This window comes from Pogoniulus pusillus, chromosome 9, assembly GCF_015220805.1.
Source record: "Pogoniulus pusillus isolate bPogPus1 chromosome 9, bPogPus1.pri, whole genome shotgun sequence".
NCBI lineage: Eukaryota > Metazoa > Chordata > Aves > Piciformes > Lybiidae > Pogoniulus > Pogoniulus pusillus.
Window position 1 is genome coordinate 7,321,409 of NC_087272.1, and position 18,694 is coordinate 7,340,102.

Genomic DNA, 18,694 nt, shown 5'->3' on the forward strand with positions numbered 1-18,694 from the left:
AACTGTAAAACAACCCACCCAAACCTTCCCCAGAGCTCCAGCAAGCATAGAAAAGGGCCTGCGTTCATTGAATGCATTAGATATCACAAGTTCTTCACCCAGCTCCTCTTAGTATTTTCAGATCGAGCACTGATGGCAATTACGTGGACGTTGCTGCAGCCTGGAGCAGCCACCACGGGCACTAAGCAGGTAAGAAATGGACGCCTCTGTCAGGGAAATAATTTTAGCCATTTGCAAATTACAGAAAAATCAGTGAAAGTCATACCGTTTCATTGGCATTATGTAGGAGTAAATGAAGGCTTTGTCCTCAGACCAAAGTTTATTTCCTTCTGCTCCAATCTCAATTCAAGCTCCAGAGGCTGAACACCAGGGAATTACCTGCGGGAAAGTGTTGCAGGAACTTTTCCCCGGGAACAGTAAGAAGGGGTGGATTTTAGCAGTGGGATCAGTCGAGAAACAGTGGCCTCATGGCTAATACTTAAGTAAGCGAGACTGACCAATACAGGACAGTTACAGTCAATCAGGAAGCTTGCAGAGCTCCAAGAAGTCACACCACTGACATTTACATTATGGATTGGGATGCTTTGTTTGGAACCAGTACAGTTTATCAAGCTAATAATCTACCTCTAAGCACACGATATGCATTTTAAAACACCCCCCCAAACACATATTTACATAATAAAGCGTAACCTCCCGACTAGCTAGCATCAGCCCTGGTGACAGTTCTGCTGCCTTTTTCAAAGCCTTCTCTGTTTTGATACACTTTAATATGAACTTATGGGGGGAAATACAAATGAGGTGAAATGATGTTTCGGTAGTGTCACAAAGTGACAAAAACAAGCGCTTTTCCTGTTGAGGTTCGTTCCCTACCACTTTTCTCCCAAATTAGTTGTCAAAAGCCCTATGCGATACTCCAAACACCGAGGATGTTTTTCAAACACAGACTTCTGAACTTCCTTTAATCACAACCTGGGTCTCACTTAAACGATCCTTCCCAACTTAATTTATTACTCTTGAAGGAGTTACATTTTTAATAACCCAGAAGAGGAAAGGAGGGAAACTCTGATAATATTTCCTCATGCATAAGAAAGACCATTTAATATATATATTTTCAATTGTCATGTGAATTAAATTACAGTACTATATATAACCTTTCTGCTCCAGCCTTGAAAACCTGTACACTTCTCTGGTGTCAGGCAAGAAGTGTGGAATTCAATTCAGATGGGTTTTCTCTGAAGATGTTTTTATTTTCAGATGTGAATCTTTTTTATCTTGCAGTCTGCCCTGAGCCTGGGAGCCGATGAGGACTAGGAAGAGTGGAAAACGTGCAGGTGCTTATTGGTGAGGTACCCAACCTTAGAGCTACAATTTTGTCCTGATGAGTATAAGAATACAATTCCAGATTGTCCTTTGCAGCATATTCTGTGCTTTGATAGGAGAGAGAAAGTTAAAAATCACAGGTTCTGGTTTTTGTCCAGAAAACATTCCTGCTTCCTTTTTAGCAGGAATGCGGCGAAAGCAGTATTTTGCAACGCTGGAAACGTGGGAGCTGCCCTACCTTTGTAAATATTAAGGTTGTTCTGAAACAAAGTTGCAAAAAAAGGAAACAAACTGAAATTCACTTTCCGTTCTGGCTTACTCTGTGACTGGCTCTAGTCTGTATCTGCAAACCAGCTGTTGTAAACCTACCCTGATCACTCAGTAGTGTAAGCATTGCGCCAGAAGTAGGAAACAGAGGTGAAGCAGACCCTTGGGGTAGGCAGGAGTTCATTACAGACTGCTAGCTGGGTCCCTTTCTCTAATATTATTACTCTTTCCTTTTGCGTTCTCTTTTCCTAGGGCTCCTAAAGTCAGTTCTGAACATTTATTCAGTTCAGCATTTGGGTTTCCTTCTGCTTGGCCCAGAAGCTCTAAAATGTCCCTGACAGAAGGCACTGGCCCAGAAGCTCTAAAATGTCCCTGACAGAAGGCACTGTGACTCCAGCTTCCAGCATATGTCCCAAGTACATTAGCCTTAGAGCGTGAGCCTCTGATACAGAAGAACTGCAGTTGGTATCTGGAAATGCAGCTGCCTCTGCTCCCCTCACATTCTTGTTGGGAGAGAGTAGGTTTTCATCCAGGACCACATTCCTTTACCTGCCCTCAGCTCTGTGCCTCACTCCTTGATGAAAATGGAAAGTGTGCTTTAGCTGTTTTCTACCCTCAAGAAGAGACACGTTTCTATCACAGCCTTTCTTCTAGCACCAGTCTTGTGGGCACTCTTCTGGGTCTTCCCTTTCTGGGACAGGGGGTAAACTCAAGGAGAGATGCATGAGCCTTCTTGAAGTTCCCAGACTCATTCTTTTTTATTCCACTGGCATAAGAAACACATGCAAGAGATACAGGCTGGGGTCGGAGTGGCTGGAGAGCAGCCAGACAGAAAGGGATCTGGGGGTGCTGATTGACACCTGCCTGAACATGAGCCAGCAGTGTGCCCAGGTGGCCAAGAGAGCCAGTGGCATCCTGGCCTGCATCAGGAATGGTGTGGTCAGCAGGAGCAGGGAGGTCATTCTGCCCCTGTACTCTGCACTGGTTAGACCACACCTTGAGTACTGTGTTCAGTTCTGGGCCCCCCCAGTTTAGGAGGGACATTGAGATGCTTGAGCGTGTCCAGAGAAGGGTGACGAGGCTGGGGAGAGGCCTTGAGCACAGCCCTATGAGGAGAGGCTGAGGGAGCTGGGATTTTTTAGCCTGGAGAAGAGGAGGCTCAGGGGAGGCCTTATTGCTGTCTACAACTACCTGAGGGGTGGTTGTGGCCAGGGGGAGGTTGCTCTCTTCTCTCAGGCGGCCAGCACCAGAATGAGAGGACACAGCCTCAAGCTACGCCAGGGGAAATTTAGGCTGGAGGTGAGGAGAAAGTTCTTCACTGAGAGAGTCATTGGACACTGGAATGGGCTGCCCGGGGAGGTGGTGGAGTCGCTGTCCCTGGGGCTGTTCAAGGCAAGACTGGATGTGGCACTTGGTGCCATGGTCTAGCCTTGAGCTCTGTGGTAAAGGGTTGGAGTTGATGATCTGTGAGGTCTCTTCCAACCTTGATGATACTGTGATACTGTGAAATGTCTTCTACACCATGCACAACACCAACAGCACAGCTGAACCCTGTTGCGTGGAGTCCCTCATAACTCTTTAACATCCTTTGAGCTACAGATTATTCTATGGACTCTCTGGGACCTGGGCTCCAATCTAACCTTAAAAGTTGTTTGCACTGGTGTATACTGAACCCAGCCCCTCTGAGCTATTGTTATCTGTGTGGCTTCCAACAATGCAAGGCACCTTCTTTCCTTCCTCTGTAGAAGTCTGTCTGCTGTCACATATGTACCACTCCTTCTTGTGGTTGTGGCCAGACATCTCCTGAATACTTCCCTCATGCCACTGCTTTCCACACATAGCACCATTAGGGTTGGAATATACCTCCAGGATCATGAAACCCAAGATGTCAAGTCATGCAGCTCATCCCAGCTCCTTGCCAAAAGGGTGTGCTTTGATGCTTGCCAGCTACTGTGGAGTTCTTGTATCAGTACAAGAAAAGACAAGGTATGAACTATTCTTTGTGTGCTGTGCAAAAATGCATCCAAGAGCTGCTGTACCACATAATCTGCCAGCAAAACTGAGGTTAAACCCATCCATTAGAATGCCTTGCTTATCATCCTGTATTACTGCAAACTGCTTTCCTTGCTTTTGTTTGAAAGGAAATGCAGTGATTACCCCTCTATTACAGACACCTACAAATATTTACTAAAATAATGTAGCAGAGTGATTTTTTAAAAAGTTGTCTCAGCTTAAATATTCTCATTACTGTGAATCTGGTTTGATTCTGCTTCAAGCACAGCCACTTTCCTGCTGCTTCCTAGGCAGGAGTCCAGGTTGCTGATCTCCAATTATGCTGAATCCCAGAGGGCTCGATCCGTCACTGATGCAGTTAATGCCGCAGCGCTGTGTTTGATGGGACACTGCCAGCTGAGAGACAGCAGTGCCCAGGAAAAAGAAATCCCACACTGATCCTCACACCCTCAGTGTTGAGATCCTCACAGGGGACAGAATCCTAGAATCAACCAGGTTGGAAGAGACCTCCAAGATCATCCAGTCCAACCTAGCACCCAGCCCTAGCCAGTCAACTACACCATGGCACTAAGTGCCTCATCCAGGCTTTTCCTGAAGACCTCCAGGGATGGTGACTCCACCACCTCCCTGGGCAGCCCATTCCAATGCCAATCACTCCCTCCGGCAAGAGCTTCCTACCAACATCCAACCTAGACTTCCCCCAGCACAACTTGAGACTGTGTCCCCTTGTTCTGTTGCTGGTTGTCTGGGAGAAGAGACCAACCCTCACCTGGCTCCAGGCTCCCTTCAGGTAGTTGTAGACAGCAATGAAGTCCCCCCTGAGCCTCCTCTTCTGCAGGCTAAGCACTCCCAGCTCCCTCAGCCTCTCCTCATAGTGTTTGTGGTCCAGGCCCCTCACCAGCTTTGTCACCCTTCTCTGGACACGTTCCAGCCCCTCAACATCTCTCTTGAATTGAGGGGCCCAGAACTGGACACAGGACTCAAGCTGTGGCCTGACCAGTGCTGAGTACAGGGGAAGATCTCTAAAACCCAGGTCCAAAGAGCTGGCTACTAAAAACACCTGGGTTTATTTAGACCAGCTCAGTACTTCCAGATGTCTCTCTTGTTTGAGTGATGGCCCATGCATTGGTGCCACAGTTTCATTGCTTTCTGGCTCTTAAAAGCTGCCCTGCATTGGAGGAGAGCTGAAGTGGCTTTTACCATGCAAATGGTGTACAAACCCAAATGACATGCCAGAAATGTCACGCCAGCAGCTAACAAGGGGGCCAGAATAAGCGCTCTCTGGCCAGTACACAGCAAGTGAGGGCCTGCTCACCTAATCAGCTTTAGGGCTCTTCAGTGCCAGTGGGGCTGTATTCTGGTTTTGGCAAATGGCATTGCCCAAGTGCTCCTATGGGGCAACTACTCAGAAAGGCTATTTGTTTTTTCAGGGCTTACATGTCTCCCTCAACCAAAACCAAACCAAAACAAAAACCCTAATCAATCAATTAAAAAAAAATAACAAAAAACAAACAACAAAACCAACCAACCAACCAAGTATGAAAGGTTTGTTTCACTGCTGCTAGCTCAGGATGCCTGACAGTTTTGTTTCAGGTCCTATTTTCAGAGACTTCTCAATTTGTCAAGTTTGACTTCTGCGAACTAAAAGTTCCCCCCCCCGAGAGGTATGCAGTTTCTAAAAGTGTTCAGCCTTCACTCTTTACAAACACACTTTCCATGCTAAAATACCATTTAAAAATCTACTTTTCTAAGGGGCTCTAATACCTTTGCACTTGGAAGCAAAAGCCTGAAATTTGGTCATCACGAACATACCTCATTTGGCCAAATTGCGCAGATTTCTGAGCTATAATTAAAAATAAAGTCTTAGTTCACACAGAATTGTTAGGTGCAGCTGGAGAATGTTTTTTTGGAATGTCTTTTTCTGGCCTCTCTTTGAAGAAAATTCCTTCTGTAAACATATTCCCTGTGCTGGATGATCTGACAATAGCATGATGTAATCATCTGTCAAGGCCAGATTTGAGTAGAGTGATCTCTTAACATGATATGAAAATAAGGATGGTCCCACTTCTGAGTGTGGAGACAGCCTCACTGATATCTGAGAAGTACACAGGTACCATAGAGAGAACTCACAGAAATTTTGGAATGAAGATGTAGAATGATGGGAACTTTGTAAAGGAAGAAAAGACTGATGCTGAAGTGGGACCATGGACTATGTGAGGAAGCAATCCTGTAGGAAGACTACTATGTGATCAGGCAATTGAGAGCCTGACCATGCACCAAGCTGGTAAAGTAAAGATTTCATGGAAAAACTCAACTCAGGCCTCTCTTAGCTTTTGAGCACTTCAGTTTGTGACTGGGGAGGTTTTCAGCCCCTTGGCTTGGCTGCTTTCTCAGTTTTGATACCTGTCTTGGCAACGACAGATTTTGCTTGACCGCTCTACTGAAGTTTATGATGAGTGAGTTCTACTTAATGAATCAAGGACAGCAAGGATTTAATCAGAAAGCAGAGTTTTGTCAATTTAACAGCAGCTCCAGATGGAAGACAGTCATCTTAAACTAGACTTTCATTTCACATCATATACATATATCATTGTGATCAAGCACCCCTGGTAGTTTATACTAATGAAAAATCAAGTTCACCCCACTGTTGACTGAGCTCTGACTTGAACCTTGGGATACCCAGAATAGGTACACCAAGCTTTTTCCAGCTCTGTTGGACTGGAAGAGCATCTGAAACCAACACAGCAAGTGAAGCCAACCCTTTAACAACCTCTTAAAACAACAGAAGAAAAAAGGAGTATCTGCTTCAGGTGATTTCCATAGGAAGAGAATTTGAGTGCTGTTTCCCTCTAGAGGAACTCTATAGTTGTGGGATTGCATAGCTTTGATCACCCCAGTCAAGCAGCCCAAGATTCTGTTACCATCTCAGTCCTCACACTGATAAAATACATACATATATTTTACTATGCAGCTTTGTAAATGTTTTGCTCCCTTCATCCCTTGTCACATTTTCACTGTTAAAGATTCTGGCTTGTCTGGAATAACTTTATGTTTTTCAAATACTTGATTTCACACAATACTATTATTTATAGTTAAGGCTTCACTGGGAAGAATGACAATCCATCATGACTCAGGGATGGTCTCAGTGTCAGGATCACTTGTATCCTTCTACAGGCCATCATTCTGACTTGCGATAAGCACCAGCAGACAGTGGACAGTTGTTTCCCTTACTGTACCCTGAAGTCATGTAAATCAGCCCCTAGATTAGCTGTCAGAAGGTGTGAAACACAGGACTCTATGTGCTTGTGCTAGTTTGAAGCTAGCTAGAATGTTTTGGTGAGAAGAACTAGATTACAGGCTGTGAAAGGAAACCAATGGTGATGTCTACTTCATTCATAGGCTTGTTGAGACACATGTATATGATGTGAGACAAGAATCAAAACATAGATAACTCACTTCTCCTGCTGGGGAGCTCCGAGCTGCAGCTCTCTCTCTCTAACCTCACCCTCCGTTTCTCTGACTAATCCACTTTGCTTCCTAACCCCCTGCTCGTACCTCCATTCTTCCTTGGGACTGGGGTAAGGTTGAGAGGGGTAGGGGGAAGGTGAAAGGGGGGTTAGAAGCCCCTCTTGGGGACTCAGGTTTCTGGGAGGGGAGTTGTGTTTCTGTATTAACTTTTCCCTTGTATATTTCTGTATATAACTGTACATACTGTAAATATCTGCTTGTATATTGTGCTAAGCTGTAATTAATAAGCTTCATTCCATTTCCAGAGCCATCTGTGTCTAGTCTGGGTGATTTCTAAAGTGTGTGAGGGGTGGGTAACACCTAAACCATCACAATGCTGCACTATGTACAGCTGATGGATGATCCTATAGAAGTACTACACTCTATTGATGTCCCCAGAACTACCTCCTAGTTCTGACTTCAGAGGTATCCACAAACAGGGGTGTAGAGGCCAGCAGCCTGCTTCACATGTCAAGTGGTTTAGAAGATGCTACAAGTAGTTGGGATGCTGACAGCACAGAGTCTGTCATCTAGATGACTGCAAGTAAGCACCTCCTTTGTAAGATGGGAACATTCAGCAGCAGATATTGTCTCACAGAAGAGGTAACTGCTGAGTTTTAGATCAGTTTCCACTGGTTTATGACTGTCATCCCACCTCCTTGTATGCTTCTCAATATTCACCTACTTACAGCTGTGGCTCAAGACATTCAAGAAAGAGGATTTTGGGAAGAGATGTGATACCCTAGATGCCAACAGGCGGTCAGAAGAATCCATGACATGGCAAGAATGGCGAGAAGATATGAGCTGCCAGATTAGGGGAGGACAAGAATGAAAACACCAAAAAGCAAACAAACAAAAAACTGGTAAGAGCAGTGGAAGAAATATGGACAAACTGCTCTGCCAGGATTTAAGAGAAAAAGCAGGGCAGAACAAAACACAGAAGAAGGCGCCACAAGGCATGTGAGCAAACTTCCTTATTTCAACAAGACAGCTCTCCTTCCTCACATGTGTGCAGTCCCATCCAAATGTGCAGTCACACAAATATTTTAAGCTGCTCTCTCCTGCCAACAAGAGAGTTATTATGGCAGCCAGTGCTACGCTGCCTAGATGAGCCCCTAGAGAAAGCCCTCTCACCTCTCCCTCATTCTTTGGCATGCCAGCCGATTCCCTGCACACCTTGCTACGTGCTCTGAATAACAGTTGCGTTTCAGTTAGCGCGTTAACCCTCGCTGGGTGTAACTTTAGCCCCCTGGAGCAGACACACACCTGCTTTATACTGCATCTGCAGAACAGAGGAAACAAGACCCTTAGTAGAGAGATCTTGTTAAAACATGCTATAGACAGATCAGGAGATATTATCAAGTGATTGAACAAGGACTGATATACCCTTGGTCTTGAAATTCTGTCTGTTATCCCTGCTCCTCTGGATCCACTGGATTGCAAGTTGCGAAGCAGGACGGCAGAAATGCCCATTGTTAATTAACGTTGTTATTTTGTTACTCTTGGTACTTAAGGTGCAAGACATTTTAGCTGAGAGTTGAGATCAAGGTAATAGGGCTGTTTCTTTTATACCTGGAATGTAAGTATATTAAAACCCCCCAGAGGTATACAAATACCTTGGGGTAGAGCTCATTCAGTATGCAGAATTTTCCTTAACATCTCTCAAGCCCATTTAATGTTCAGGTTTGCTGTTACACAAAGCAATAAACTGACCAAAAAACAATTGCCCTTACAGATAAAATGAACATTAAGGCTTTAACCAACAATGCTGTCAAAGTATTTAGAAGAAATTAGTTTATCATGCATAGAAATGATGGGTTTCTTGAGACTTCTAAAGAAAGCTAATACAGCCATTATCTGATTACTGTAATGTACACTCAATCATTAACACAAAAGCCCTCTTTAATGATCTTTGTTTTAGGGGTATGACCATCCTAGGAAAAAGCTGGGAGGTGGGAAGGGGAAAGTGTTGCTTCTTGCTTCTGTTTATGTCATTTCTAATGAGGTTGTGACACTAACTGATAATTTGTTTCCTGCCCCTGATCACAAGACATGGGTCAGACTTACAAGAGCTCAACTGTCCTTCCTGAGAGCAAAATGATGCTAGTTAAGATCAATCACAGGGCTGTGCCAGTCTTCTGCAGTCCCAGGGACTTCCAGAGAGAAAGTTCAATGATACAGGAACACTTGAGCTTCCCATTTGTGCCATGTTGTGACTGTAAAACAATGAAGCTGCAGCAGACTTATAGAGCATGCAGAAGAAATAAGCCTTTAAGGAACATTTCCCCACACTGGCAGGCGTACTGCGCTCCCACGTTCTCTTCCCATATGAAATTCATCACTGTGTGTAATTCCATATGCATTCCTGTGGTACACTTCCTGCTGCAGCAATGATAAATGCCCTTTTAAATGTAGGGATTTTAGGGTTACTCATCTTTCATGTCTGCTGTTATCAAATCTGTATTTCAAATATCTGTCTGCATCCTGCTTGTTCCAGTGTGATGTATAGTGTACAGATAATAGCTGCACCCCGTGCTTAAACAAACCCACGCTGAGCCTCCAGAACTTGAGTTCACTGTTCACTTTGACTGGCTGATGTTCTTCCTTGGCCACTCCACCCCACAGCAGTCACTTCAGTGTCATCTGTTCACCTGACCTTCCTCTGCCTTTGATTCTACTCAACAAACCTATTTACTCTTCCTAAGAAAACACTGGGGTTTCCTAATGACTTCAGGTTCCTGAGGTGGGCTTAAAGATGAATACATGCATGAAAATACTTACACTTAACGTATGTACAATGGTTGTTTGCTTGTGCAGCAGCCCTGTGAGGCACCAAACCTGAGCTGTCAATAACACAATCTGCTTTAGAGCACAGCTCACAGATAGGCCTGAATGGCATTTTAAAGATTCTTACCTCCCTTAACTCAGATAAAAGATACAGTCAGGTGAGATGAGTCTAACCTATAGTGCCCAAATGATCCATTGACAGTGAGGAGATGCTTATAAGGCAAGAGCATGCAGAGGACCAACAGGTCTCCAAAGCACATTCCAAGAGTCATGGAATTTCTTAGATTGGAAAAGACCTTCAAGATCATCGAGTCCAATCATTAGTTTCACACTGGCAAGCCCCTGACTAAGCCAAATCCCTCACCACAACATCTAATCACTATGAATCACTGTGGCTGGAAAGGACCACCAGAATCATCCAGTCCAAACTTCATCCTAGCATCCTTCATCACTAGACCATAGCCTCAAGTGCCATATCCACTCCTTTTAAACACGTCCAGGGATGGTGACTCCACCACCTCCCTGGGCAGCCTGTTCCAGTGCCTGACCACCTGCTCAGTAAAGAACTTCCTCCCAACATCCAACCTAAACATCCCCCGATGCAACTTGAGGCCATTTCCTCTTGTCCTGTCATTACTAATTCAGGAGAAGAGACCAGCTCCAGCCTCACTACAGTCTGATCCAGAGAAGACTCAAACCTCAAATGCTGATCTGATTTACAGCAGACAATTTAAGAAGCAATACAATTAGCAAGTGTGGGAAGTAATGAAAAGATGAAGACTGGAGAAGATATGAGCCATAGTAGCACTATCATACATTCACACAATGGGGTAGTTGTGAATCAAAGTATCACAGTATCACAGTAGTTTTAGTTATTACTAGGTCTGGTTTATGTGTGACCTCTTTAAATATAAAACCATCTCTCCTCAATTACCAATCAAGCTAGGTACCCTTTGCCAGAGTCACAGTAAAAAGTAGATTTTGAAGAAGGAGTTAAAAGGCAGAAACAGCTGGAATGGACTAGAGATCCTTATGGAAGGACAGAAAAATCAGCATTGCCATGGGAGGAAAAGGTGGATGTGATTTTGACTCACTGGTCTTTCCTTCTCCATCAAATGCCTGTTAACATTCCCCTCAAAGTAAATTTTGCCACCAAGATGAATAAACATGTTAACAGGAACATACAATTATCACCATTACTCTAGCCCAGCCTGCATGCTGGCTCTTCAGGAAGTATCACACCACATTCATGTACAGTCACAGTGCTCCTTCCATTGACCCTGGCACATCCCTCACCTAAAACACTTAGGAGAGAGAAAAGGAGTGAAAGAGGGAACAGGCAGAAATATACACTGCTCAGATAAAAGAGTCAACCCCCACAAAACCACCTCAAATAACTATTTTTCCTATCTTAACCATTTCCTCTCATCCACTTGAATGTTCTCTGTTTACCCTTTATTTTCTCTGTGTTTTTTAGGTTTTCACAGTTCTACCATTCAATGATTCAAGAGTTTTCAGGATTACACTTCCAACATTTGTTTCTCCTTGTGGTGTTTCTATTTATTGAATTTTTAAAACGTAATTCAAATACATATTTTAATGTTTGCATTTATTGTTATATCCATGAAATCTCTCTTTCCTCTAAGTAGCTGAAATTTGTGGATGTTTCCTTCCTATTTCATGTTGTTCTAATATATTACCCATTATGCCAATAATGTGATTAAAAAGAGAAAACCCACAGCTACTCCAGAGTGAGAAGCTGTCCTAGAGCTTCAAGTCACCCTGATGTGGGGGGCTGGGGAAGTCCATGATGTAATAATCATGTCCTGCAGCCTTCATAAATATCACAAGACTTGGGTTTTTTTCTTCCCTCTTCCTTGCCACTCCAAGCCCTGTCCCTGGCAATACCTACCACAGGGGACACAGGACCCTTGCAGCTGGCTTCTGCTGTGCCTCCAGCAATCTCTGTCAGCTGGATACAGGATACTGAGGCTGGCTTTAACTTATTCTTTCCTTTTTATCTGGTGCAGAGTTAAAAAAGGGCTGAAATCCTCACCTCTTCTCTCTTTGTTAAGAACAATCTATTCAGATCTCTCCAAACAGAAATGCCTGGTACTGTACATTTGCTGAACTAGGGGAAAAGCCTCACCTCCTGCATTGCTAGAAAGTCTAAATACATGTAAGTCGAAGGAAACCAAAGAAACCTCTTGTGCTCCCTGTCTTGGAAGAGGAATTGCCACAAGAAGTGCTATTGAAGACTGCCCAACAAGGGATTCTGGAAATAATTCTTGTACACAGGGTGTATCTTTTAAAAGTTGTGAGGTTTTTTTGTACTGTTAGGAAGAGCCTCAGAATACACAGGATCTGCACAGGCACATGTCTCTAATACCACCTAATTCCTCCAGTGCTTTTGACCCAAAGGGCTCTGTCTCATAGGCTCTAAAGTAGGCCTAGCAAGCAGGGAAGTCTGCTGGCTCAGCCACAGTGGTAGAAGTTGGATATCATAATGCTTCCATTTCATTAGGGAGCTCCCTGTCTCCTGCTTGCAGCTAGTTATGACCCAGGAAAAGGTGGATACATGGCTTGACACAGCACAGAAAGCATCAGCTATATATTAACAATCACAGGCTGTTTTCACCTCTAAAGGACAGTTGTCTCAGTTCTAGCTGTACATCGTTAGATTTGGCAGTAGGAGGAGAGGGAAGAGATGATTCAGGTCCTATAATGTGTAAAAAGCATCAACAATTTCAACCTGCTTATTCCCTTCAGCTGTACTCTCGTCTCACTCCCTTTGTTTGATGTTTTCCTCCACTGACTATGACCATCTTTTAAAGCACTTGAGATGAAGCCAGGTAGATCAAATAGAATATGGTATCATCTGTGCACACTCTAACAGCATTAACACACAGCAGTGAAGGGACTGGATTACTTCCCCATTCACCTAAACCCATTTTTGTCTTCAAGTGCATTACACATACAACAGACTAAGGACAAAGAGGACTGAGTAATAATAATTGCAAGGTTTGGGGTACCATTTAGAGCAGCCATTGCAGATAATTGGACAGATAAGGCTTCAGGTTTAGGTGGTTGGTTGTTGGTAGGAAAGTATAGTGTATCATTTGGTCTATCTCAGTCTTCCCAGAAGGTTTTGGTGAGGAGGGGGTGACAATTGCAGTGTTTTACCTCAAGTTCTGGGTTGGGAACTGTATTGTGAGAAGACATTAAAGCTCTTTCTGCAAAGCACTGCTGCTGTCTCCATATATAGAAGCAATATTAGTGTTCAGTCATACTTCTCACAAAGAAAACAATACATCTAGCTAATCCCACATAGTCACTTTGCATTATACCTTGCTTCCCATCTATTATAAAATTCTCCCTCTGCAATAAACTGTTGTTAGTTGTTGGGGGTTTGTGTGTGTGTGGTTTTTGTTGTTGGTTTTTTTTCCCTTTTCCCCTTTTCAGCATTCTCCATTCCAGATTTCTCACTAAGCTTGATTTGCTGCTTCTGCTGGGCCACCTAAACTGTGCCATGTGTATTATACCTGAGGGTAGATCATTAATTCCTCCTACTTTGATTTAGCTGCAGTCTCAGTCAGATTCCTGCATCATTTTATCTCTCTCTTTTTTTTTTCTGCCAGTTTGAAACTCAGCATTGGTTCTGCCTCCTTAGACATTAGAAGAAAGTACATTTCTTTTACTTTGACCTCATTTTCTCACCTGACAACACTTGGGTTTTTTACTGATGTCTCCCCAAATAATTTTTTTCCCATTTAGTACTAAGGATAGCATTTCTGTATTTCTGCAATGGCAGCTATTTGCGTCCCTATCATGTTCAGAGTCATCCTATGCATCTGCCTGTGCAATTCTGAGTTCAGTGCCAAAACAATTTGGGAATTTGTATTAGAGCTAGAAAGCCTTTCTACTATCTTGATAGCTTTGCTGTATTTGCTGTCACAGTATTAATATAAGCCAGTTGATTCTGTACTCCTCAGTACATTCTTCTGTTCTCTCTTCTGCTCTGGATCACTCTTGGCCACTGGTTTCTAATCAAACATACACAACCATACAGTCATCAAATAGCTGGTAAACTTGCTGTTACTATGCAAAAATCCAGATCTCTAACTTCCAGCCTAAACCTACAGTCCAAACATTTTCATAGGAAATTAAATACTAACTTCCTTCACATTTCACTCATTTAATCCAAGTTCACATTCATATTCTTCTCAGTCATGTCCAATACTCTACAATATTATAGAATCATAGAATCAACCAGCTTGGAAGAGACCTCCAAGATCATCCAGTCCAACCTAGCACCCAGCCCTAGCCAGTCAACTAGACCATGGCACTAAGTACCTCAGCCAGGCTTTGCTTGAACACCTCCAGGGACGGTGACTCCACCACCTCCCTGGGCAGCCCATTCCAATGCCAATCACTCTCTCTGGCAAGAGCTTCCTCCTAACATCCAGCCTAGACTTCCCCCAGCACAACTTGAGACTCTGTCTCCTTGTTGCTGGTTGCCTGGGAGAAGAGAGCAACCCCCACCTGGCTCCAGGCTCCCTTCAGGTAGTTGTAGACAGCAATGAGCCCCCCCCCGCCGAGCCTCCTCTTCTCCAGGCTAAACAACCCCAGCTCCCTCATCCTCTCCTCAAAGGGCTTGTGTTCCAGGCCCCTCGTCAGTTTTGTTGCCTTTCTCAGGACACATTCCATGACCATCAGTGCACATCACCTCAGCCAGGTGGTGTTCTGGCTTATGGGAGAGTTTCCCTTGTATTATCTTGGGCCTTGCATCAGTGTAATGCACTAAGAGCTTTTACTTATTTCATCTGGATAGTGGGTGTGGATTAGCAGTGCATGAAACTGATTTACACCAAGGCTGTTTTGTGATCTCTTGCTGTACAATCCAGCTACTGGCTGGAATTTCCCAAAGGCCTTGCACCCCTTGCAGATGGGACTAGATTTTCAGAAGATTTCTGCTCCCATGTAAGCACCCAAATAAATTCAAAGATTCTCCAGGAGTCCTGCATGTTGAGTGCTGCCCAGACTGGTGCTGGGAGATTGGCTCTTGAAAACCAAGCCCTCTGAAGTGGGGCCTGGGCTATTTACTATTTGTGATGCTTTTTCAAATGAGACTTAGAATCATTCCCCCTATTTTCAGTCATTAGAGATAATAAAGAGCTATATGCCACATAAATAACTGTATCTCTGCCTGCCTTTCTCTGCTTTGCAACTCTCCGCAGAGTAGACACTTCTTTCCTAACAGCAGCTGACCCACTCCTCTGTGACACTTTATCCCTACAGCTCACCAGAGGCAGTGAGGAAGACTGGGTCTATAACAGAGCTGGCACAGGTGCCTGAAGCTCTGGCTTCATTCCCACAGTTGAAGTTTTACTTTGGGATCCACAGTGGTGAAGGATGCTGGGTTTGCACAGGTGATTATTTATGCCATTATGTCAGTCATACTGTTCAAATGGATTCAGATAAATTTGTCTTTCTAAGACTTGAACCAGTTTCTGAATTGCTACATAAATTATTAAGTAGTCTGCATTCAAACTTTTTACAGTATTGCCTGGTTTCTAGTTTGGTAGGAAGGATTTCATGATGTAGGAATGCCACATTAATTTTACATTTAATAGTGATATTTCATTGTTTCTAAAACTTTTCAGACTACCTCATTTCTTGCAGCTATTCCTAAGCCAAGTTTTTATTGCCAAGATGACATGTTCAAGGAGTTCTGGCAAAGCTTGTACAAAAAAAAACTTGTATGAAAAATAGGATGTTGAGTAGCACTTCCCAAATGTGAAAGAGATACAGCAGACTGTTTTAGAGGCCAATTAATTATGGAATAATTCTCTCAAACTGTGGCAGTAATTGATGTGCAAGTGTGCTAGTCTGAGTCTAGCTAGAAAATTTTGGTGAGTAGAATGAGATTACAGGCTGTGAAAAGGAAACAATGGTGATGTCTACTTTACTCATAGGCTTGCTGAGATGTATAAGAACACAAACACAGATAACAGAGTCACACTGTCTGGGCTTTGGGCTGAACTTCTCTCTCTAACCTAACCTGCTGTCTGTGTGACTAATCCATCTGCTTCCTAAGCCCCCTGCCTGACCTTCCAAACTATCTTGAGTGTAAGGCAAAGTCTTGAGTAAGGTAGAGGGGTGGGAGGAAGGTGGAAGGGTGGTTGGGAGCCCCTCCTGGGGACTCAGGTTTCTGGGAGGGCTGTTGTGTTTCTGTATTACTTTTTAACTTGTATATTTCTATACATATTGTAAACATCTGCCTGTATATTGTGCTAAGCTGTAAATATAAAGCTCCATTCAATTTCCAGAGCTGCTGAGTCCAGCCTGGGTGATTTCCAAAGTGGGGGGGGGTGGGGGTGGGTAACACCCAAACCATCACAGCAAGTAACACGCAGTACTTAGACATGAACAGCAGTTAGCAAACACTGTGCATCATTTTGTGAACAGAATCAGTCCTGCCCCCATTTATTGATTATGAGTATTAACAGATTCTCTTAGATAATGATGTGTCTTGTGCTTATATCATCTAGTTTAACCTGAAACAAAGGCTTGTGCTGCACATCAGGAAGAATGCATGATGTAACTGGAGGGCTCAGATGGCTTTCCCCTTACCTGTTCCTTGAAGGGGTAGGTAGGACCCACACCCTTTCCTTAGCCTTATGATAAAGCTTTGTGAAGCAGTTCATACACAGCCCTGAGAACAGGATGAGAACAACTTGTCTTCTTAGCATATCATGAGGAATGTCTCCCCAGCTTCTGTACACATCCCTGAGCTGGTGCTGAATAAACTTTCAATTTGTGCATTATCAATGAAATTTTCTGCTAAATTGCTTGATCAGCCCCACCAGCCAAAATCTACTGACAGCATCACTGACCTGGCAAGACCCATTCTAATGCATCTCTATCAGGTCTTTCTAGCTTTAGATCACTAGGGAAGACCTTCAGGGAAGGGGCAGTTTCTTCCACTATGTTTGTACAGCGGCAAACAATATTAATTGTCAAGTCTATTAAGTAGTTTACTTCAAATGGAGGGAAGGAAGACAGAAAGAGAGAGGTAGTGAAGAAAAATAAAAAGAACAGAGAGGTGACCATAAGAGCCCAGTCACATTTGGAGAGCTGGGCAAGTAAAAGTAGCATTTTAACTTCTAAATGGAAGAAAGCTGTTTGTTTACATCATCACTGGTACCATACACAAGAAACCTGGAGAACATTTTCACATAGAGCATCACTACGCTTTAAAATTCAATGTCAGTTTAGCATTGTGCTCTTTAAAGATCCCAAAGAGAATCAGAATATTGAAGTTCATCAACATTGGTGGTTTTCCTTTAACTACTTCCAATAGGATGAGAAAATATAACTGAGAAAAGGAAGAAAATTTACACCTGCTACCCAGGTCATCTGCCTATCCACTGGGGAATGTTTAGGAATGTTCAAGTTGAAAAAGGTTGGAAAACAGTGCTAGGACAGTGGGTCCATTCAGCCAAGAAAGACATGCAGTGATCTTTAAATGCACTGAATACCAATGCTTGCTTTTTAAAGCCTTAAAGTGCTCAGAAAGATCAAGCACAAAACTTTAGGGTCCTGACTTCAGTGATTTGTCTTAGATATCTCATTTTCCATATTGAGAGCATCCAGAATTCAGCTAGCAGAAGTGAGGACTTCAGCTCATCTGGCTGCTTTGGGGTAGGTAGTATCTTCCTCCCATCTTCTCCAACACACCCCAGGCTTGCTGTCCCATCAAGAGCACTACACTTACTACAAAAATAATTCAAGACTTGAATGACTGACTGCACTGACTGCTGAAGTCACCACAGCTTTCCAAGCAGCAAGCTCTCTTCCCAGGAGCACCTGTCTTGCTCCATGGCTACAGCTTATCAGCCTTAGAACTGGAGAAACAACACTTGGCATCCCACTCTACACTGAAAGGGGCTCAATTTGGAGATATGAAGGAATTGCAACTGTTCTACTGAAGCCAAATACGTGGGTGCTTTCTATATTCCCTGGATGGTTTCTTTGTGTGTCTGAATCTAGTTAGTTGGACTTTTAAAGACTGTATTCATCCGGTGTGTGTGTGCACATCGTTCAAAGAAAACGCACATGGTTCATTTGTCAAAGCAAGAAGACCACTAATGAAGTAAAGCTCCTACCTGTGTGCTTCTTTTTTTTCCTTAGGTATATTAACAGTCTTGGCAGGAGGTGTCAATCTGGACCCAAAAGAAGGCTCATCTTTCCACAATCCCTTCTGAAACAGCGGAAGTATCAAATATGAATTATTGACAGGTTGAGACTGATCTGTCACAATGGCATTAAGAATTTATTGCGTATTCCTGGGGGAAAAAAAGAAAGAAAGAAAAAAAGGATAAGCAAGCTACTTTAAATAGATGTGTGAACTGGTTTTCTTTGGTCAAAGAAGAAGTAAAAAGAGAAATGCTGAGTGTACCTAAGGAAAAAAAAAAAACATGGGACTGCATTCCTTTTTCCTCCCTTTATTTTTCTGTTATGGAAAGGAGAGTGTTAAACTGCCATCCACTAAAAGCAGCGATTTTATGCTGAGGTCTCCAAGTCAGGGAATTTACATTTCGTAAGAACACCCTGAGGGGCTTTCAGCTACTTTGCTTAAAAGGTAGACAGATACATTTACAACAGAGCATGCAGAGCTCCATGTGCTAACATGGTCACACAGCTGCAGATTCGCTTTCTGGCACATGTGTGTGAGGGGTGACTTCGTTCTAAGCAGGTAATGCATTAGGACACTTTTATGTGTTGGCTGGGAATACAG

The 18,694-nt window shown here is 43.4% G+C and overlaps 1 protein-coding gene across 2 annotated transcripts in view; it reads right to left on the reverse strand.

The window, feature by feature from the left end:
• Positions 1 to 18,694, reverse strand: part of CXXC4 (CXXC finger protein 4) — a 159,054-nt gene that overhangs the window by 124,182 nt on the left and 16,178 nt on the right. For both annotated transcript variants that reach the window (XR_010303303.1, XR_010303305.1), the window contains exon 4: positions 18,063 to 18,242. The gene's annotated coding sequence lies outside the window, so the exon portion shown is untranslated. The remainder of the gene's footprint in view (positions 1 to 18,062; positions 18,243 to 18,694) is intronic.